Source organism: Planococcus citri, chromosome 2 (assembly GCF_950023065.1).
Source record: "Planococcus citri chromosome 2, ihPlaCitr1.1, whole genome shotgun sequence".
NCBI lineage: Eukaryota > Metazoa > Arthropoda > Insecta > Hemiptera > Pseudococcidae > Planococcus > Planococcus citri.
In genome coordinates, this window is record NC_088678.1 from 72,246,294 (window position 1) to 72,265,659 (window position 19,366).

A 19,366-nucleotide genomic window follows, 5' to 3' on the forward strand; every position below is an offset into this window, starting at 1 on the left:
AAGTGAAGTAAAAGATGCTAAATTTTCATGACAGATGTCCAAAGCCTCTCTTTATTATGATATGATGTTGACATGGTGTTACCCAAACAGGTGCTGTCAAATTTGCCGTCAGCATTTTTGATGGTAGTGGCGAATTTGAAATTTGCGAATCTGGCTCCGTGGTTGTCAAAGGTGTCATCAAAGTATGTACAGATCTGAGCGGGGAAACATTAAATCTCCCCAAACTTGATGTAACCGATGGACTTACTTTGGATACACCTGATATTTATAAGGAATTGAGGTTACGTGGGTATGAGTACTCTAATGCCTTTCAAGGAATCATATCATCTGATAGTAATGGTAAACTGAAAGCAATTAATGAGATGATTTGCAAGATTTAACAATTAAATTATAGACGTATGGAACTAACCAGTAAATTGTAATATGTGTTGTTTGCATTTAGGAATAAATGGAAAGTTGATATTCGATGGAAATTATGTCACTTTCATAGACAGCATGTTACAATTTGCCGTAATTGGCAATAGTCATAGGGGATTGTATTTACCAACTAGACTACAAAGAATATTCATAAATCCATTGAAGCAGAAACAAGATGAGGCTATCTCAGAAGGGGAAGGTATGTATATAACTATATCCACATAGGTGTTTGTATGATTTATGGTATCACTTGTGTGAATTTTCACATTTTTGAGTGGAAACAGGGTTGGTCACCTAGTGTAAGTGGGAAATAACCTAGGATTAAAATGAGTGAGGAATAGAAATTTCAATAATTCCAATAAGGTAGCCTGCCAAATATTGATCTACTTTCTTTGAACAATGAACACCCTACATCTCCCTAAAACAATATTGAACAATGAAACCGCCATTAATATCAAGTTTGGACTTTCAACATTCAAGTACCATCTTTGTATGTACTGTTGAATCCCACGATTTTCAAAGAGGGTCCAAAACGCAGCGCTCTTTTTACTAGCAAAATGTTGATCCCACTTCAGTTTTCAATTTCATTATTTATTACACTGCACTCTCACAAACCCTCAAAATATAAGTTGCGCTGTGAAATTTTGAACACACAATGTTCTTAACTGTTGTGTTTACAGGCGCTTTTACAGTTACCGGGTGACCAAGAATAATGGATTTCGATGTTATCAAAAGGAAGAGAAAATTCCCACGATGAAAATTAGAAAATTAAATAATCATGTAAAAAATGTGCGTTTGAATGATTGTTTCAGTGAAACACGAAATAATCTTTCATTTTGCATCGAAACAATAATTCGAAAGCACTTTTTCTCGATTATTACTCCATTTTCCAATTTTTACTTAGGGAAATTTTTTTCCCTTTTTGACTTATCAGAACATTTCAAAACCCATTATTCTTGGTCACCCGGTAACTAGTGTTGATCAAATCAACTGATATTACTTAGTGTTTGATGGGTGTAATTGTTGATATAATATGTACCTATAGGTACATATACATATTGAAAAGGGTTTAAATCAAGTACCTACCTAAGGTCTGTATTTTCAGAGAGTTTCGACATTTTAACTTGGAAATTGCAAAATAAAGGGTGACATTTTTTTTGCCAAGTGTTGTTTTATTCCAAATGTTGATCGTTATTATGAAAAAATTTTGAGATACCTCTGTATTTATTTTACCAAGTTCCTTATGTAGGTATTTATTTATTCTATTCCATTTTCTGCGATTGTCACCTTATATGCCATACTGATATATGTGTCAGGAATTTCAATATGCAATTATAAAGATATCCAGGTGATAACTTGCGGAGGTGTTGAAATTAAAGGCTTGACAACTTCAATAACTAGTTTGCGACCAGAAGTGGCACCTAAACTGGAAAAATATACCTTTGTACCATTTGTAAATCATAAGGTAAGCTGTGGCTATTGCTTGATATTGTATTAAGACATTAAGTACCTACCTATACCTACACGTAATATAAACATAGGTATACATAATGTGTACTTATAGGTTCACGTACCTATATGTATCATCGGCATTATAGTTACTTCGTTTTATATACCTATTACCTACTCCAATTTGCTCTGTTACTCAGGAAAATATCCACTATGGACTACAAGAAGCGCTTATTGTCGCCATTCAATTAGTACTTGAAAACAATCCAGGAACTTCAAAGTTAAAAGTGGTTGAAGCAGGCTTAAATAACCCACCTGACATGTTATATGCTACTGAAATAATCAACATCATAGAATCAGAACCTGACATTAGAGTAAGCTATATTTTTCAATCTACCTACATCTTATAGTTGTATGAGAATTTATGAATTGAAGTCCTGAGACCTACAGATAACTGAAGAATGTTCAGTAAAATTGGGAAGTCCAATACATTGATGAAATTATGCTTACAAAGTGTATAAAAATCATGCTACACGTGCCTTATAAAAAATGTCACATACCTAGGTACTAAAATTTGTTTTGAGCAAATTTTGAAAATGCAAAAATTGTCCATCAGCATAAATTTTCAAGATAATATGAAAATTGGTTTGTACATATCGCACCTTGGGAGTAATAGGGTTACATCTAAAAAAAAAATCAATTTTGACATTTTTGCATTTTTGGGGTTTGTATGACGCTCATCAACCAAAAATAACACTTTGAGTTGAGTAGGTACATTATCTAGATCTTGTAAAAAACGCAAAATGGCCTAACTCAAAATCCCAACAACATTGCAAGTTGTTTGGAGTTATAAGGGTATATCTCAAAAAACTCCGCCTTTTTTGAGCAAATTTTGCACATACAAAGTGTTGAAAAACAGTTTTGATTGTTATGAATGTTTGTCAGATAGAAATAGTCACCAGAAGTGTATTTTTGATTGGTTTGCACCAAATGGAAAAAAATTTTTAAATTGATCAATTTGCACATCATTGAAATTTTAGTTTTTTGAGAAAAACTCAAAAACTAAGCACTCTAGAAAAAAACTAACAACATTAGGTCGATTGGAAATTTAATTCTCTTCAACATGGTTAACATGAAATTTTCTTGGACACTTCCTTTTGCCTCCAGATCAATTTTAATGAAAGGTTATAACTCAAAATGTTTTCCAAACATTGAAATATTCCCTCTTTAAGATTTTATTTTTCAAATTGTTCTTATGCTAAATGAAGGTACAATACCAGATCTTAAAAATGAGGTGCTATTCGTTCCTCACAATTAATTATAAGTTGGATGAATTTGAAAATTAGAGAAGATGTGAAAAAATGTAATTTTCCTTGTACCTACCTCGTTCAAGTTTCAATTTGGGCAAATATTCTTAATATGTACAAATTTAATTTCAAATTGCATAACTCTGTCCCTTCAATTTCCAAAATTGGTAAACAAAAAACATAAACGATGATTGGTCAAGTAGATCGGCATTCAGTTCATTCACCTCAATATTGAGAATGTACCTATATTGTGGTATATTATTTCTAATTACAGGTGGATTACACAGTCGCATCAACAGTACCCGAAGTTTCTCACATCATGGAAAAAATAGGTGGGAAGGTCATTGTTACAGACATGATTGCTGTCCCTATTGAACTGAACTGTCATCTAGTAATCGCCACAAATATGGCACATAACAAAACTGGCTTGTCCAATTTGTCTACCAGCATTAAAGCAAATGGCTTTCTGATAATCATTGAAGATACACTTCAAGTCATGCAAACCATCACTGATGAAGTTGGACTTGATCAAATTTTCAAAATGCCTGCTGAAAGCAAAACTGTGTACTTATTCAGAAAAGTAAGCTTTTTTTCCTATGGTGGAGGTTAAACCGACGTTGATCAAATTTTCAAAATGCCTACTGAAAGCAAAACTGTGTAGTATTGCAGTATACTTATTACTTATTCAGTTCAGAAAAGTAAGCTTATTTTTTCTATGGTAGAGGTTATACCGATGATATACTTGTACCTGATTGGTTATATACTTGGTTTGTGATAGTGAAATAACCAGTAGGATGAAAGATTCCAAAAAGAAAAGTGAAATTCATTTCAAGTACATATTATCTTCATCTTACATCTTTGTCATCAGTATAACCTCCCCCTCACAGAAAAATACTACTAGTAAATTATTTCACTTGTAGTATTTGGCAAAAACTACTAGTTTAAATTCATGTTCACTAGTAGTATTTTGGAAGTACTAGTAGTAAGTGAAATTCAAATTGACATTCACCAAGTAGTTATTAGAAGTACTAATACTTTGAAAGACCAACTAGTTTTCTCAAACAATCATCAATAGAATGGAATGGGAGCAAAAATTTGTTAATAAATTTGTTTGAAAAGTGGAAAAGAAACAGGTCAAAAAATAAAAACGTGGAAACACTGTATTGATGATTATTATTTTTTTATTCTGTCACATAGAGTCATAGACACATATTCACTGAACTTTAAAAAAATTGTTATTCAAGTTACCTCTTTTTTGATTTTTTTTTTTTTCATTTGGAGTTGGTAGGTCTAATTTCTTTGATGATACTACAGCTTCATTACTTTGAATTTTCACATAATAGGTACCTATTGAAAAAAATTTCAATTGTGGTCCTTTCAGAATTAGTATAGTGATTCGCTATCGTTCGCTATGACTCGCTATGAAGTTGTTTGACCAGTTTTGGTGTCGTTATTATAGCGACACCTTAAGACCTGTCGTTATGGTTCGCAATGCTGCGTTATGCGGACTTGATAAGGTTTTTCATTTGCAGATTTTCACTGCACATAAACTTCAAATTGAAATTACTCAAAATTCTCAACGAGCACCTACGCGTTTTAAAAATCCAAAATGTTGAGAATTTTGTGCTCTTTAACATGGTGTTATATTCAAAGCGCTAGCGTTTACTGTTCAAAAGTTATTAAAGTGTAAAGTTATAAAAACATGCCGCGCGCAGTAGAATTCTGACTTTGAATCAAACTTTATAAATCATCGTTTTTGTTCATCCCTGTTCAAATAGTTACATTGCAAAAAAATGAAAAAAATTGATAAGTACAAAATTTTTTTTGGTCAACCTTAATATTTCACTTCAATCTTCATACAGTCGACCATGAGTGGTGGGGTACTCCACTAATCCTTGTAATCAACTACTAGTATGATATGTACTACTAGAGACTAATAGGTTGTATCTTTTACTAGTATGTGTTTTTGTATTACTAGTTTCCTACTACTAGTAGTTTAACTAGTAGGTAGTAGAAAACTAGTATGTAATATGAAAATGCATACTAGTGAAAAAAAAACTAGTAGTATTTTTCTGTGAGGGCCGCCAATCTATCCTCAATATAAAATATTTGAAATTCATAAAATGAAAAGCTATGATAGGTGGATGGAGGTTACTTGAGTAAATAATCTCTTCAACAATGATCACTGTCTTTTTCAGTTAAATCGGATTCCTGTATTAAAAGAGGTTGAGGTATATGTAGATACTTATGATTGGGTGGAAGAAGTGAAGACTGGTTTAGCAGCTTGTGAAAATGAAGGTAAAACATTGCTGCTAATTTCCGAAGGTGATGATAATAATGGTATCTTGGGATTAGTCAACTGTTTAACAAAAGAACCAAATGGCACTTATTTGAGGTAACGCACATCAATCACAGAAGACTAAAATAATGTAACTTGAAGCTCAATTGGTTTCACTCATTTCATTTCTGCTCCCTCATTGTAACAGATCATTATTCATTCAAGGCAAAAAGCCTCCTAAATATTCCTCAAAGTTCGAGCCTTATTCTACTCAATTGAACAAGGACCTGGTTCACAATGTGTACAAAAATGGGGTGTTCGGAACTTACAGGCATCTTCCTCTGAAGAAATTGACAGATAATTCATTGAAAAAAGTTGAACATGCTTATATTAATACTTTGACTAGGGGTGACCTTACTAGTCTGTGCTGGATCGAAGGAAGTCTAAAATATTACCAGTAAGTTACATGTTTGAACTAAGGTACAACGTTTTCCATTTCTGTAAACTGTGGTATACAACTGTCCATTTTTGTTTTCAGACCAGAAAACCATCAGAGCAATGAACTATGTACAGTGTACTATGCTCCATTAAATTTCCGTGATATAATGATAGCTTCTGGAAAATTACACCCGGATGCCTTGTTTGGAGATCTAGGCAGACAGGTACATATATACCTACAAAACTATAAAGCAAAGGTCCCCAATTTGTATGTACCCTCCACTCCTCATAGCAACCCATGTCATACATGTTCATTGAGGAGAAAAATTGAAATATTTGGCTATTGTTAAGTGATTGTGATGTCAGAATTTGGGAACCCTATGGCTATATCTCATTATATGTAATGCACCTAATTACATTTTCCATCTGTATAAAGGATTGTATTTTGGGTATTGAGTTTTCTGGACGTGACAGCAGTGGAAGACGTGTAATGGGCATATTGGGTGGAAGCGGTATGGCCACCACAGTGATACCTCATCCTTATTTCCTTTGGGAGGTGCCAGACCAATGGACACTTGAACAAGCTTCCACTATTCCTATAGCATATGGGACTGTAAGTGCTACATGATGTAGGTTGTAACTGTGATGTAATAATGGAACTTATTTCTCAATTTTCTGTGTTTTTTTTTTTAATTTTAGGCTTATTATGCTCTTATTGTACGTGGTCGAATGAAAGCAGGCGAATCACTGTTGGTTCATGCAGGAAGTGGTGGTGTAGGCCAAGCGGCCATTTCAATTGCTTTACACATGAAATGCACTGTATATACAACAGTTGGAAGTCAGATAAAACGAGATTTCATTAAAAAAATCTTCCCTCAGGTGGGTTTGTGGGCTAGTGTAATATGCTAGTAGATAACTACATAGGTACCACAAAGATGGTTTTGCATAAAGTGAGGAACCTGAGGATATTGCCTATTTGTACTCTCGTTTGGTTACAGTTGACGGATGATAATATAGCTTTTTCTCGCAACACCACCTTTGAGCAGCACATTTTGAAGCAAACCAAAGGGAAAGGCGTCGACTTGGTATTGAATTCACTGGCTGAAGACAAATTGCAAGCTTCTATAAAGTGTTTAGCTGCAGGTGGTCGTTTCTTAGAAATTGGAAAAGTTGATTTGTCCAATAATTCACCTCTTGGCAAGTACCAAGTATTATAACTAATGTTATATACAAGTACCTATAGTTGTATAGAGGGTGTGAGAGGAAGGAAGGAAACAAACTGATTTGTTTTTAATTTTGAGTTGAAAATACTGTATTTACTTGCAAAGGAATGGCTATGTTCTTGAACAATACAACGTTCCATGGTATTCTGTTGGATGCGTTAATGGCCCCTAATTATGGAGATTCTGAAAAAGTAGCTATTGTGAGACTAATGAATGAAGGATTGGAAAATGGCGCGATTAAACCTTTACAGACTACTTTATTCTCAACAGAGCAAGTTGAAGAAGCATTCAGGTCAGTGTGCATTTATCTACTCCTATAAAGAGGGCGGCAACGTTTGATTTTTCCCAGGTGAAGCAAATTTTTAATTGTCAAAAACAAAGCCCAAAATTCAGAAACCTAAAGAGCAAATGCAGTAGGTATTTCTGGTTGCATACATGCCCCATATGTTTTTGGCTTAAAACGTTGTATTTCTCCTAATACTAGCCAGTTTTTACATTTCTTAAAGCAAGATCATGTTTGGAAATCTAAACAAAAATTGCACCACTAGAAAGAGAATAAAATTTTCTTTCTTATGGTACATATACATACTTGAAAAAATTATGCACTCCGTGAGATGGTTTTTGAGAAAAACTCAAAGGGTATTCCACTGTAAGATAGGTGAAATGGCCCTGTTCCCAGATTTGGAAAATTATAATGGATTATTATGTTGTTTGCCAAAATTTCAAAAATTCCTATTTTTGCCAAAATTATTAAAAAATTGTAACTTTTTGTAAAAGTAGCCAAAAAAGCACAGTTTTTTGAAAAAATGTTTAAAAGAATCTTATATCCAGAAAAATTGCCAAAAAAGAATCATTTTTGCCAAAATTGTACAGAAGTTTCTTTTTTAAAAAAATTATTTAAAATCCCAACTGTTGTTAAAATTGCCGAAAAAGTCCTGTTTTTTCCAAAATTGTTGAAAAATAACTTTTTTTATATTGTTGAATAGTTGGGATAGGAAGAATCACTGAAGGGGAAAGAGACGATAATTACTTTGTAACCATTTCAGATAATAATTACTCCTTAGGTGGGGAATAATTATGTGATGCCTAGGTAGCTCAGAAGGGTTGATTATTCCTAACTGCAGTAGGTATACACATTTAATTGAAGGGCTAATTGTGAAAGTCGCCTTAGTCATTTTTTTGTACACACAACTTTGAACATTTTTTTTTTCATATTTCATCAATTTTAAAGGGAAAAATGAGTATTGTAATGCATTCTGGGATAGTTGAAGATGTTTTTTTAATACTTGACCATGAAGTTTTTACATTATCACTGAAGCAGGACAAGAACGTTTTCATTGATTTGTACAAAAATCACTGCTGACTAAGGCGACTTTCACAATTAGCCCTTCAATTACAAGATACACAATAAATAAAACTCATTTTACTTATTATGTATATTTACACGATTTACAAGCATCATTAGCATATATCGTTTTGCAAATCTCACGATATGGTATAAATTTAATATGAATGAATTCAGACAAGTAAATGATCTATCTATTCACAGATAGGTAGATCAGCAAAATTAGGCAGGTATGCTAAGAATTTGTTGAATATAATAAATCTAAAAGCTAAACTAATAATCATAAATTACAACACCTTGGTCTTGGTCAAATAACAATGATTAACACTTAATAAATAGGTAGCAAATGTATCTCACCATTCACTGGAACACTGTACACTTTTTCCTGTCTCTTTCGGGGGCCTCCCTAATACTAAAGGCGTCGGCAGGACTTAACTAAAAGAAATACACGTAACACTTTGCGTAATCCGCGGATGTCTGGATACATCACAAATCACCAAAAAAGTCCTAAGTACTTACTCGATTTTTGGATCGATTAAATATTAAAAACAAATTACTTTAACCACACGTGAAGTGGGTCAGCTTAAAGACTAGCCTGGGGTCTTCCAAAGGATTCACCAAATCTGTAATTACATCAACATGCGAGAAGGAACCAGCTAGCTAGCATTTACTGAAACCAAATGAGGATTTAGCGCCAAAATAGATCGTTATTATAGGCATCTTTCCAAATACTTACTTATACCTGGATAAGAAAAAGGGTACAGCCTACATAAAATGTACGTAGTGTACGTACACTATGTCATAGCACAACTCTATTTATTTAATAGATACATATGTTACTGAATATATTCAATATAGGGAGTACATATTATAAGCACTACCTTCAGCAGTGGGGCCAATCTGCCCTATGTCAACGTTATCAAAAAAGTCATTTTTTTGCAGAAATGACTAAAAAACTTTGTTAGTAGCAAAAATGTTGAAAATTCCTTATCCTAAAAACTCCTTGTAATGTTTTTTGCCAGAATTGTCTGCAAAGTTCTGTTTTTGCCTAAATTGTCAAAAAAGACTCGTTTATGTCAAAATTATAAAGAAGTTCCTTTTTTGTCAAAATTATTAAAAACTCCTAACATTTGTAAAATTACCAAAAAATGCCTGCTTTTTGCCAAGATGTTCAAAAAAATCCTGTTGCCAAAATTGGCAAAAATTCTTGCTTTTGCCCAAATTATACTAAAAGGTCCTGTTTTTTGCCAAATCATTGACAAAATTGATTACTTACTTACCTATAGTGCTTACTGCTTACCATGTACAGCCACCTGGGCTAGAGACACCTTTTAAAAATTACATTTTTTTTTGCCAAAGTAAAATATACATAAGGTATTGTAAAAAAAAGTTCTGCTTTTGGTCAAATTTTTCAAAACTTCTGCTCTTTGTCAAAATTGTCAGCAAGTTCTACTTTTTTTTGACAAAATAACATTTCTTGCAGAAATGACCAAAAAACTTTATTATTAGCAAAAATCTTGAAAATTCCTGTTTCTGCCCAAATTATCCTGAGAAGTCCTTGTTCAACTCATCAGCTACTTAACAATCCACAGTGCCAGTTCCCAATTAATTTGTATTTGAAATGGACTTACGCAATATTTCCTCCTTGATATGATTTAGGTACATGGCAACTGGTAAACATGTTGGTAAAATTGTTCTAAAAGTGAGAGATGAAGAGTCGCAGAAGGTCATGAAACCGGCTCTCAAACATTTTATGGCTGTTTCACGTACATATATGAACCCATACAAATCGTACATCTTAATTGGTAAATGTTACTTGCCAGCATATTTGAGGAATGTGCGTTACCTTTTTTTTGATAATATATCTGTTCATGTACCTATGCTTTGTTGGTATTTTTCAGGTGGTCTTGGTGGTTTTGGTTTAGAGTTAGCAGACTGGATGGTATTGCGTGGTGCTACAAAACTTGTGTTCTCATCCCGTGCTGGTATCACTACAAGTTACCAAGCTTCTCGTGTCAGACAATGGCAACAAAACGGTGTAGAAGTTATTGTATCAACTACAGATTGCACTTCTATCCTTGGGACTGAACAACTGCTTGATGCGGCTAATTCGTTGGGCCCAGTAGGCGGTATTTTCAATTTAGCAGCAGTGAGTTGATTTTAGTTATGAATCAAAACTTGTTATTATGGGTAACTAGCTGTACCTGTATCAGTCCTGTCCTTCGAACGAGAAAATTATAAAATGTTGAATAGGTAATACTATTTTGATCAAAAAAAGTTGTGGATCTTTGGCATGCAAGTGCATCTGTGTGAAATAGCTGATACCCTTTCAAACGACTTTTATTAATTATTACTTATACTTACCCACATAAGTTTGGCATCAGTATTACTCTAATCAACTTTCATAGTTTCTGATGACCTGAAATTTCTGATTTTGCAGGTTTGCTGTATAAGAAATTCTACACTTTATACAGCATTCTGATTTATCGATATTAATAAAACTTGGATAAAAATTATTTCGATTGATAAAGTTTATCCCCCACAGAGAGTTTCAATCGTGCAAAAAATTTCAACTAATTTTCAAAATTCAAACCCCAAAACATTTTTAATGCAGAAAAGTCGTCTTGAAAATTACTTAAAAATTATTTCCCACCTCTGGACAAAACATTGTGCGGATCTGGCTGAAAAAATTGATAAGAATTTTACATTTAAATAAATTCTTTCATAATTTTGAAAACGCCATGTGTGTCCCTTCTCTTGCAAATTCATAATGCTATTCCTAATACTTTTTTTTCACTGTTGGGTTTTTCCAGGTGTTACGTGATAGGTTCATTGAAAATTTAACTGCTGATGATTTCTTTATTGTTAGAAAACCAAAAATTGACACCACAAAGAATTTTGACATTGTTTCTCGCCAAGCCTGTCATCATCTAGACTACTTTGTTGTGTTCTCTTCTTTGTCTTGCGGTCGCGGTAATGCTGGCCAATCTAGTTATGGGTTTGCAAATTCTGTTATAGAAAGGATTTGTGAAGCTAGGCAAATGGACGGTTTGCCTGGGGTAAGTCATTGCCTCATGCAGTGGCTCTAGTGATATACCATATCTACCTACGTAGGTACATATATTGTGTACATGCAGGGTGCTCCGAAAATCGACTGCTGAAATTCAAATGATAGTATGTACTTGAAGAGGCGAACATAAAATGTTATTATGACTGGTTGCCTATCTTGTGAATTGAAGAAGCCGCATTCTTCGCAAGACTCAAAATTTATTAATTTTGAAAAAATCATCAAAAATAAGAAAATGTTTTAATCATTCAAATGTTGCCCATAACTCAAAATAGGTACTCTAGTACAGGAACAAAAAAATGCTAATAAGACAAATTGCACATCTAAATTGAGGTGGCAAACTTGGTTCAAAATTTCCAAATCTGGGCTGCTTGAAATTTTGAGGATTTCAAATTTTAAAATTGTATTTGTACCCACGTTTTTGAAGATGGGGCAATTTGTCATTAACATTTTTTATTCGTCCACTTTAGCACTCTGGATTATTGAAATTACATACCTATGCAAACATTTTCTTACCATGTGTAAATGGAAAAAGTTACACCATTTTTAGAGGAAAATTTATGAATTTTGAAAAAACCATCAAAAAAGAGAAATAATGTTTGGATCATTCGAATGACTTCACAAATTTATAGTATTTTGAGTGGATGAACAAAAAAAAGTCAACTCATAATATTTGAGTGGACGAACAAAACAAGTTATTATGGCAAATTGCTCATCTTAAAAATTGAAGTGGAAGAAACAAATCAAAATTTTCAAACTCTGGGGTACAACCAATTTGAAAGTTTTGAATCAAATTATCTTTTCAAATTTGAAAATGGACAATCTGCCATAACATTTTTTGTTTGTGCATGTAAAGAAGTAACGCGAATATATATCAGCCCAAATCCTACTAGAGCCTAAACTTGGTCTTATAAGAATAGGTATTGAATAACTGTATGTTAAATGAGACTCATCCTGATCCTATCATGCGACTCTGTACATTAACTTGTTACCATGAATTCGGAATATAGTTTATTTCACAAAAAGCGAAGAGATTCAACATTCACATGTACGTAACATTATTTATTAACCCTTAAAGGCCCAGGCCAATCCTGAGATGTTATGAAAAAATGCTTTCAATTTCCTGAATAAGATCATCACAAGTATCACTTTTACTCACAGTTCACCCCCCCCCCCCTCCCAGCCACTTGAAGCCACCTCGATAATGATAGACTTATTTATTTGATTATCATCCAAAATCAAAGAAGCAAAAAACCAGATTGGGTCAATCTTGGAACTGAAAGATATAGTTTCACTAGATGTTATGAATGAGTGAAAGCATAATTCCAAAGAACACCTCACCCCTTTTTTGGGGGGCAAACAGCAAACATTGATAAAAGTTGTGATAAAATACAGGGACCCATGCTCCATTTTTGGATGAACAATATATTGATGGATGCGCTCTCACAAAATGAAATCAAGAAAGGTGTGTGCAGGGTGGACCAGAGCGTTTTTTTTTACAAATTTGATAACCTTGTTTCGAAAACAAAAAAAAAAAAACAAAAAAACACAGCATGAATACACAGAGTAAATAATACGGAAATATTCTCAAATTGGCCTGAAATGACAGTAAGAAAAATTGAAAGGAACACAAATGCTCTTAATGGGGCATATGTTCAGAAAATGTACAATCCACCCGTCAAATCTGTTTATCACACCATGGATATTCTTTCTCAATATTTGTCACCAAATAGTTACATCCCGCAAAGGTTAGCAGTTGGATTGCTTGTCTGCAGAAATATCGAAATAGGTTTATCTGCCACTGTGAAAAGCTTTACACAGTCAAATTGTAGCACTCTCTGGCATTTCATAATGTTCAAGCATTCATGAAGAGGTAACTATCCCTCCTCGATCATAGATAATGTAGTTCTACATCATGAAAATTGCACAAGCAGAAGCCGTCATTTACAATCATGAGATTGTGTCTAGCTTATGACTACTGGATTGGATTCAGGGGATTTGAGTTTCAGCAAAAAGCTTTCAACTGCTGTTCAGCCACAACTCTGAACTTATGACAGTTTTGAGACATTTCTGCCGAAGTCTATATTCTTTCTCGATATTTGTTAACCAATAGTAACATCCCACAAAGGTTAGCAGTTGGATTGTTTGTCTGCAGAAATATCAAAATATGTAGGTTTATCTACCTACTCACTACTGCTGTGAAAACCTTTACATAGTCAAATTGCAGCACTCTCTGGCATTTCATAATGTTCAAGTATTCATGAAGAGGTCACTATCCCTCCTCGATCATAGATAGTGTAGGTAGTTCTACATCATGAAAATTGCACGAGTACAAGTCGTTGTTTCCAATCATGATATTGACCTCATGATATTTACCTCTTCATGAATGCTTGAACATTATGAAATGCCAGAGAGTGCTACAATTTGACTATGTAAAGCTTTTCACAGTGGCAGATAAACCTATTTCGATATTTCTGCAGACAAGCAATCCAACTGCTAACCTTTGCGGGATGTAGTTAACTATTTGGTGACAAATATCGAGAAAGAATATCCATGGTGTGATAAACAGATTTGACGGGTGGGTTGTACATTTTCTGAACATATGCCCCATTAAGAGCATTTGTGTTCCTTTCAATTTTTCTTACTGTCATTTCAGGCCAATTTGAGAATATTTCCGTATTATTTACTCTGTGTATTCATGCTGTGTTTTTTTGTTTTTTTTTTGTTTTCGAAACAAGGTTATCAGATTTGTAAAAAAAAAACGCTCTGGTCCACCCTGCACACACCTTTCTTGATTTCATTTTGTGAAAGCTCATCCATCAATATATTGTTCATCCAAAAATGGAGCATGGGTCCCTGTATTTTATCACAACTTTTATCAATGTTTGCTGTTTGCCCATCCCCAAAAGGGGTGAGGTGTTCTTTGGAATTATGGTTTCACTCATTCATAACATCTAGTGAAACTATATCTTTCAGTTCCAAGATTGACCCAATCTCATCTCAGGATTTGCTTGGGTCTTTAAGAGTTAACACGATCAATAGTACAATGTCTTCAAATACTTTGTGAAACAATTAACATATTATACGCGGATTCGCAAGTGCAGATAACCAAAATTAAACTGATGGAACACAATGTTTATAACCAAAATTAAACCGATGGAACACAACATTAAAACATTCCTGTCTTTACAACAAACAGTGAAAGACTAGGCCGAATTATTTTTTTTTTCAAAATTAGTAAATTCTGAGTTTTGTGAAGCAAGTGGTTCCTTCAATTCACAAGATAGGCAACCAGTCATAATAACGTTTTTTGTTCGTCTCCTCAAGTTCTATCATTTGAATATTCGGCAGACGATTTCACAAACAGCCCATCCCGTATGTTTGATAAACATTGACGGATGTAACTCTGTATATTATTATTATGTATCATTGGTCCCATTTAGTGTGCCATTCAGTGGGGACCTATCGCAGATGTAGGTATGTCTTTCAAAATGACAGGCAGTAACAACGCTGAGATTGCGGGTTGCCTCCTCCAAAAGATGAGGTCTTGTATGGACACCATGGATTACTTCCTGCAACGGGCAGAGCCCATTTTGTCAGTGTTTGTTTTGGCTGAAAAAACTAAAGGTATTGGCGCAGCTAGCTCTGTCAGTGTTTTGGATGCTGTCGCAAACATTTTAGGTAAGCTAAACGTGTCAACCTCAGATGGCTAATGTAGGACTGTGTGCTGCTGATCAATTGCATAAGGTAAACCAGACATGTATGAGTAACATTGCATTTATGTTGAAGACTAGCTCTAATTTCGCATGCTAGTTCTCCCTGAAAAAAAAAAAAAAAAAAAATGAAAAAAAATTGTGTAATACATAAGTGTGAACTGAATCATTTTTAAAATAGGTAACACCTGTGCAGAGCTAAGAAAAACACTTGGAGTAACAATTGCCTTGTATTCGCAGGTATCAAAGATATTAAACAAGCTAATTCAACTGCAACGTTAACTGAAATGGGTCTGGATTCTTTGATGGGAGAGGAAATTAAACAAACCTTAGAAAGGCAATTTAATATACCAATGAGCATGGGAGAAATCAGAAAACTGACTGTGAGAAAATTGTTGGATATAGAAGATAGTAGGGGTGACAATGTTTCAGCCATCGCCCCATCATCCACGACCACAGTCAGTGATGAGATGTTGGACATTCAGGTACCTAAATGAATATGCCGAATTTAATAGGTTTATATGGGTGTGCTCTTGCATACACATTGAAAATTGATGTTTGGAAAGAGCATGGCGCGGTGACTTTATGTTTTTATAAAATTCCGAGAACGCGTACAATTCATTAATTTATTTTTTTTTTAAGTTTAAACTTGCAGATGATGTACCTTTAATACCTGAAAAGGTCATAATGAGACTACCTTCGCAAGTAGATACTGCTCGTTCGCGAGTACCTACTTTATTTTTTGTACATCCCATCTACGGCTTGATCACCGAGTTGAAACCATTGGCTGAAATTTTACCATATAATATTTATGGAATTGAGTGTGGGAAAGAAGCACCGCTTCACTCCATTCCAGCTTTAGCCAAATTTTATATTGAGGTTGGAATTTGGTTACAATAATATTATATACTTATCACTACATTTGCGACATCCCAACAAGTAGTGACATTCATCTCTACACAGGAATATAGCCTACATTGTTTCTTCTTCATTTTATAGAATATAAAGAAAGTGCAAAGCAAGGGACCATATAACTTGGTTGGATATTCATACGGTGCGGCGTTAGGCTGCGAATTAACTTTTCAACTAGAAGAATGTGGCGAAGTAGTGAATTTAGTTTGCTTGGATGGTTCCCCAGCCTACGTTTCCAATCAGATTGGATATTACAAAAAGAGACATAACGTTGACATTGACCATTACATAACCGCTGTCGGTATTTACTTGCGATTCCTCTTAATGTTCATCGGATTTGATTATGCTAAAGTAAGTAAAAATACACAAGGGTACCTTTTTTGAAGTCCCTAGTAGCACAATCGCCCACCCTCACCGGCCCTCACGAATTTCCCACCAGCCGGCCGTGGGAACACCACCAACACGGGCACTTTGGGACCGGGCCCGAGAATGCAACTTCCCACGAGCCACCCGTGGGAAAATTCACGCCATGCTCGGACTGTTCCAAAGTGACCCGTCCACTACTCACATTATTTCTTGTCTTTCCAAAAAAAAAAAAAAAAAAAATGTGTCTGGTAGCATCGTCGTTCCTAATGTTTTTTATTTTTATTCAATTTTCAGTTGGAGAAAGAAATGATAGCACTAAATTCTATGGAAAAAATGCACGCAAAGTGTTTAGAACTATTAAAAAATGAAACACCTCGTACTGAGAATGAATTATCAACTGGTGTCAAATTGCTATACGATCTAACGGTAATCGGGGATAAATATATGCCCAAATATAAACTGAAGGCCGACACCATGTTGATCACGTCTACAGAGAATTGGATACAGATGGACACGGACTACGGATTGAATAAGGTAGCTGTAAAATATTTTCTATCCGCATAAAGTGTTGCGACTCAGCTTTAGGTTGGTTTACTTGCCCATTTTTGTGACGTAAGTTAGGTAACCCCACAACTTCGCGACCAACTTGTGATATAGGTAGAGGTATATGCAACTTTGAAAGTTACGCAACTTATAGGAATGGCCAAATATGATTGGTTTATTGACATAGGTATCTCTGCAATGACTGGTGGGGTGGTGTAACTTTAACTTACCTACATTGCGAATGTGAACGTTATCCTATCTTACTTATAATTCAATACTTATCTAAAATAATTCCGGGAATTTTATTGCAGATTGTACAGAAGCCAGTAAAAATTTATAAAGTAGAAGGCAATCATCACAAAATCTTACAAGATGCATCTTTGGAAAAAATCCGCGATTTGGTTACATCTTTTTTTGATGGAATTTTGAAATAGGTAATTGGATAATGCAGATGTGGTTGTAAAATACTTATAACAGTCAAAATAAAAAACTAAGCACAACTGTAACAGTGTGAGTAGCTTATTTTGAAAAAAGCACAATAATTGCAAAAAAAAGCACAACTTGAAAAAAACAACTATGCAAAAATGAAGCACTGTATGCGAAAAAACCACTATGAAAAATAAAGCACTATAATATGCGAAAAAAAGCATTACACAAAAAAAACAGAACGTGAAAACAGCATTTCGCGAAAAAAAGCACAACGCAAGAAAACACAACTTGAAAAAGAAGCACAACGCGAAAAAAAACACCAAAAAAGGCACAACACAAGAAAGCACAACATGAAAAAAGCACCACAGAAAAAAAAGCACTACGTGAAAGATCACAACGCAAAAAAGTACAAGGCGAACAAAAAAAGGCACAACTCAAAAAAAAATCAAAAAAAGGGACAACGCGAAAAAAAGCAATGCGCAAAAAAAAGCAGAACGCAAAAACAGCACTGCAAAAAAAGCACAACAAGAAAAAGCACAATGCAATACCAAAAGCTCAAAAGCTTGAAAGGATAACGCGATTACAAAAGCACTATTAAGCAAAAACAAAAGCTTGATAGCACAACGCGATATTGAAAGCACTAAGTATGCGAAAACGAAAGCTCGAAAGCACTATGCAACATCGAATGCAAAGCACAATAATACTGAACGCGTGAAAGAACCTCTCTGGAGCACAGCCAAATCACAAATGACTGGTGGGATTTGATTCTTCAAGGGTATAGCAGCCTGCTTTTGTTGTATAGGTACTAAACTTGTATAAATGTAACACCGCAGGGGTTGTAAAAACATTTTCTATTGTTCTATTTACAAACATAACTCAATTAAAATATGGCTATCAAAATTTTTGTGAAAAAGATTTATTCTTTCAAAAGTAGGTATAGTAGGTACATATCGCACCTTGGGAGTAATAAGGTTACATCTAAACTAGACAGCTGCGCCAAGCGCAGCTGTAACAGTGTGCGTAGCCTCTTTAGTTCGTAAAGCACAACCCAATTGCGATTTTGAAAAAAAGCACCTCACAATTTTGAAAAAAAGCACAACGCAAATTTCAAAAATAGAAGGAGATTTCAAAAAAAATCGCAATACAATTTTGAAAAAAAAGCACATCGCGATTTTCAAAAAAATGCACAACGCAACTATGAAAAAAAGCGATTGGAACTTTGAAAGCGGAACGCAATCATGATTTTAAAAAAAAGAACAACGCGATTTTGAAAAAAGGCATAACGCAATTTCCGAAAAAAAAACACGAGATTTTGAAAAAAAGCACAATGCGATTTCGGAAAAAAAAAAGCAAAACGCAATTTCGAGAAAAAAAGCACAACGCAATTTTGGTAAAAGAAGCACAACTCGATTTCGGAAAAAAGCACAACGTGATTTTGAAAAAAAAGCACAGAGATTTTGAAAAAAGCCCAACGCAATTTTGGTAAAAAAAGCACAACGCGATTTCAGAAAAAAGCACAACGTGATTTTGAAAAAAAGCACAACGCGAGTTTTAGAAAAAAAATCACAACGCAAACTTTGAAAAAAAAGCACAACGCGAATTTTGGAAAAAAAGCACAGCGCGATTTTGAAAAAAAAGGACACCGCGATTTTTTAGAAAAAAAGCACAACGGGATTTCAAGAAAAAAGGACAACGCGATTTTCAAAAAAAAAAAACACAACGCGATTTTTGAAAAAAAAAGCACTGAGATTTTGAAAAAAAAACACAACTGGAATTTCGAAAAAAAAACACAACTCAAGTTTTAGAAAAAAAAGCAGAACGTGAGTTTTAGAAAAAAAAGCACAACACAAACTTTGAAAAAAAAGTACAACACGAATTT

At 34.3% G+C, this 19,366-nt stretch overlaps 1 pseudogene; it reads left to right on the forward strand.

Annotated features, from left to right (window-relative positions):
• The window catches only part of LOC135837580 (fatty acid synthase-like), a 33,534-nt pseudogene extending 15,970 nt beyond the window's left edge, over positions 1 to 17,564 (forward strand).
• Positions 17,565 to 19,366: the final 1,802 nt, after the last annotated feature.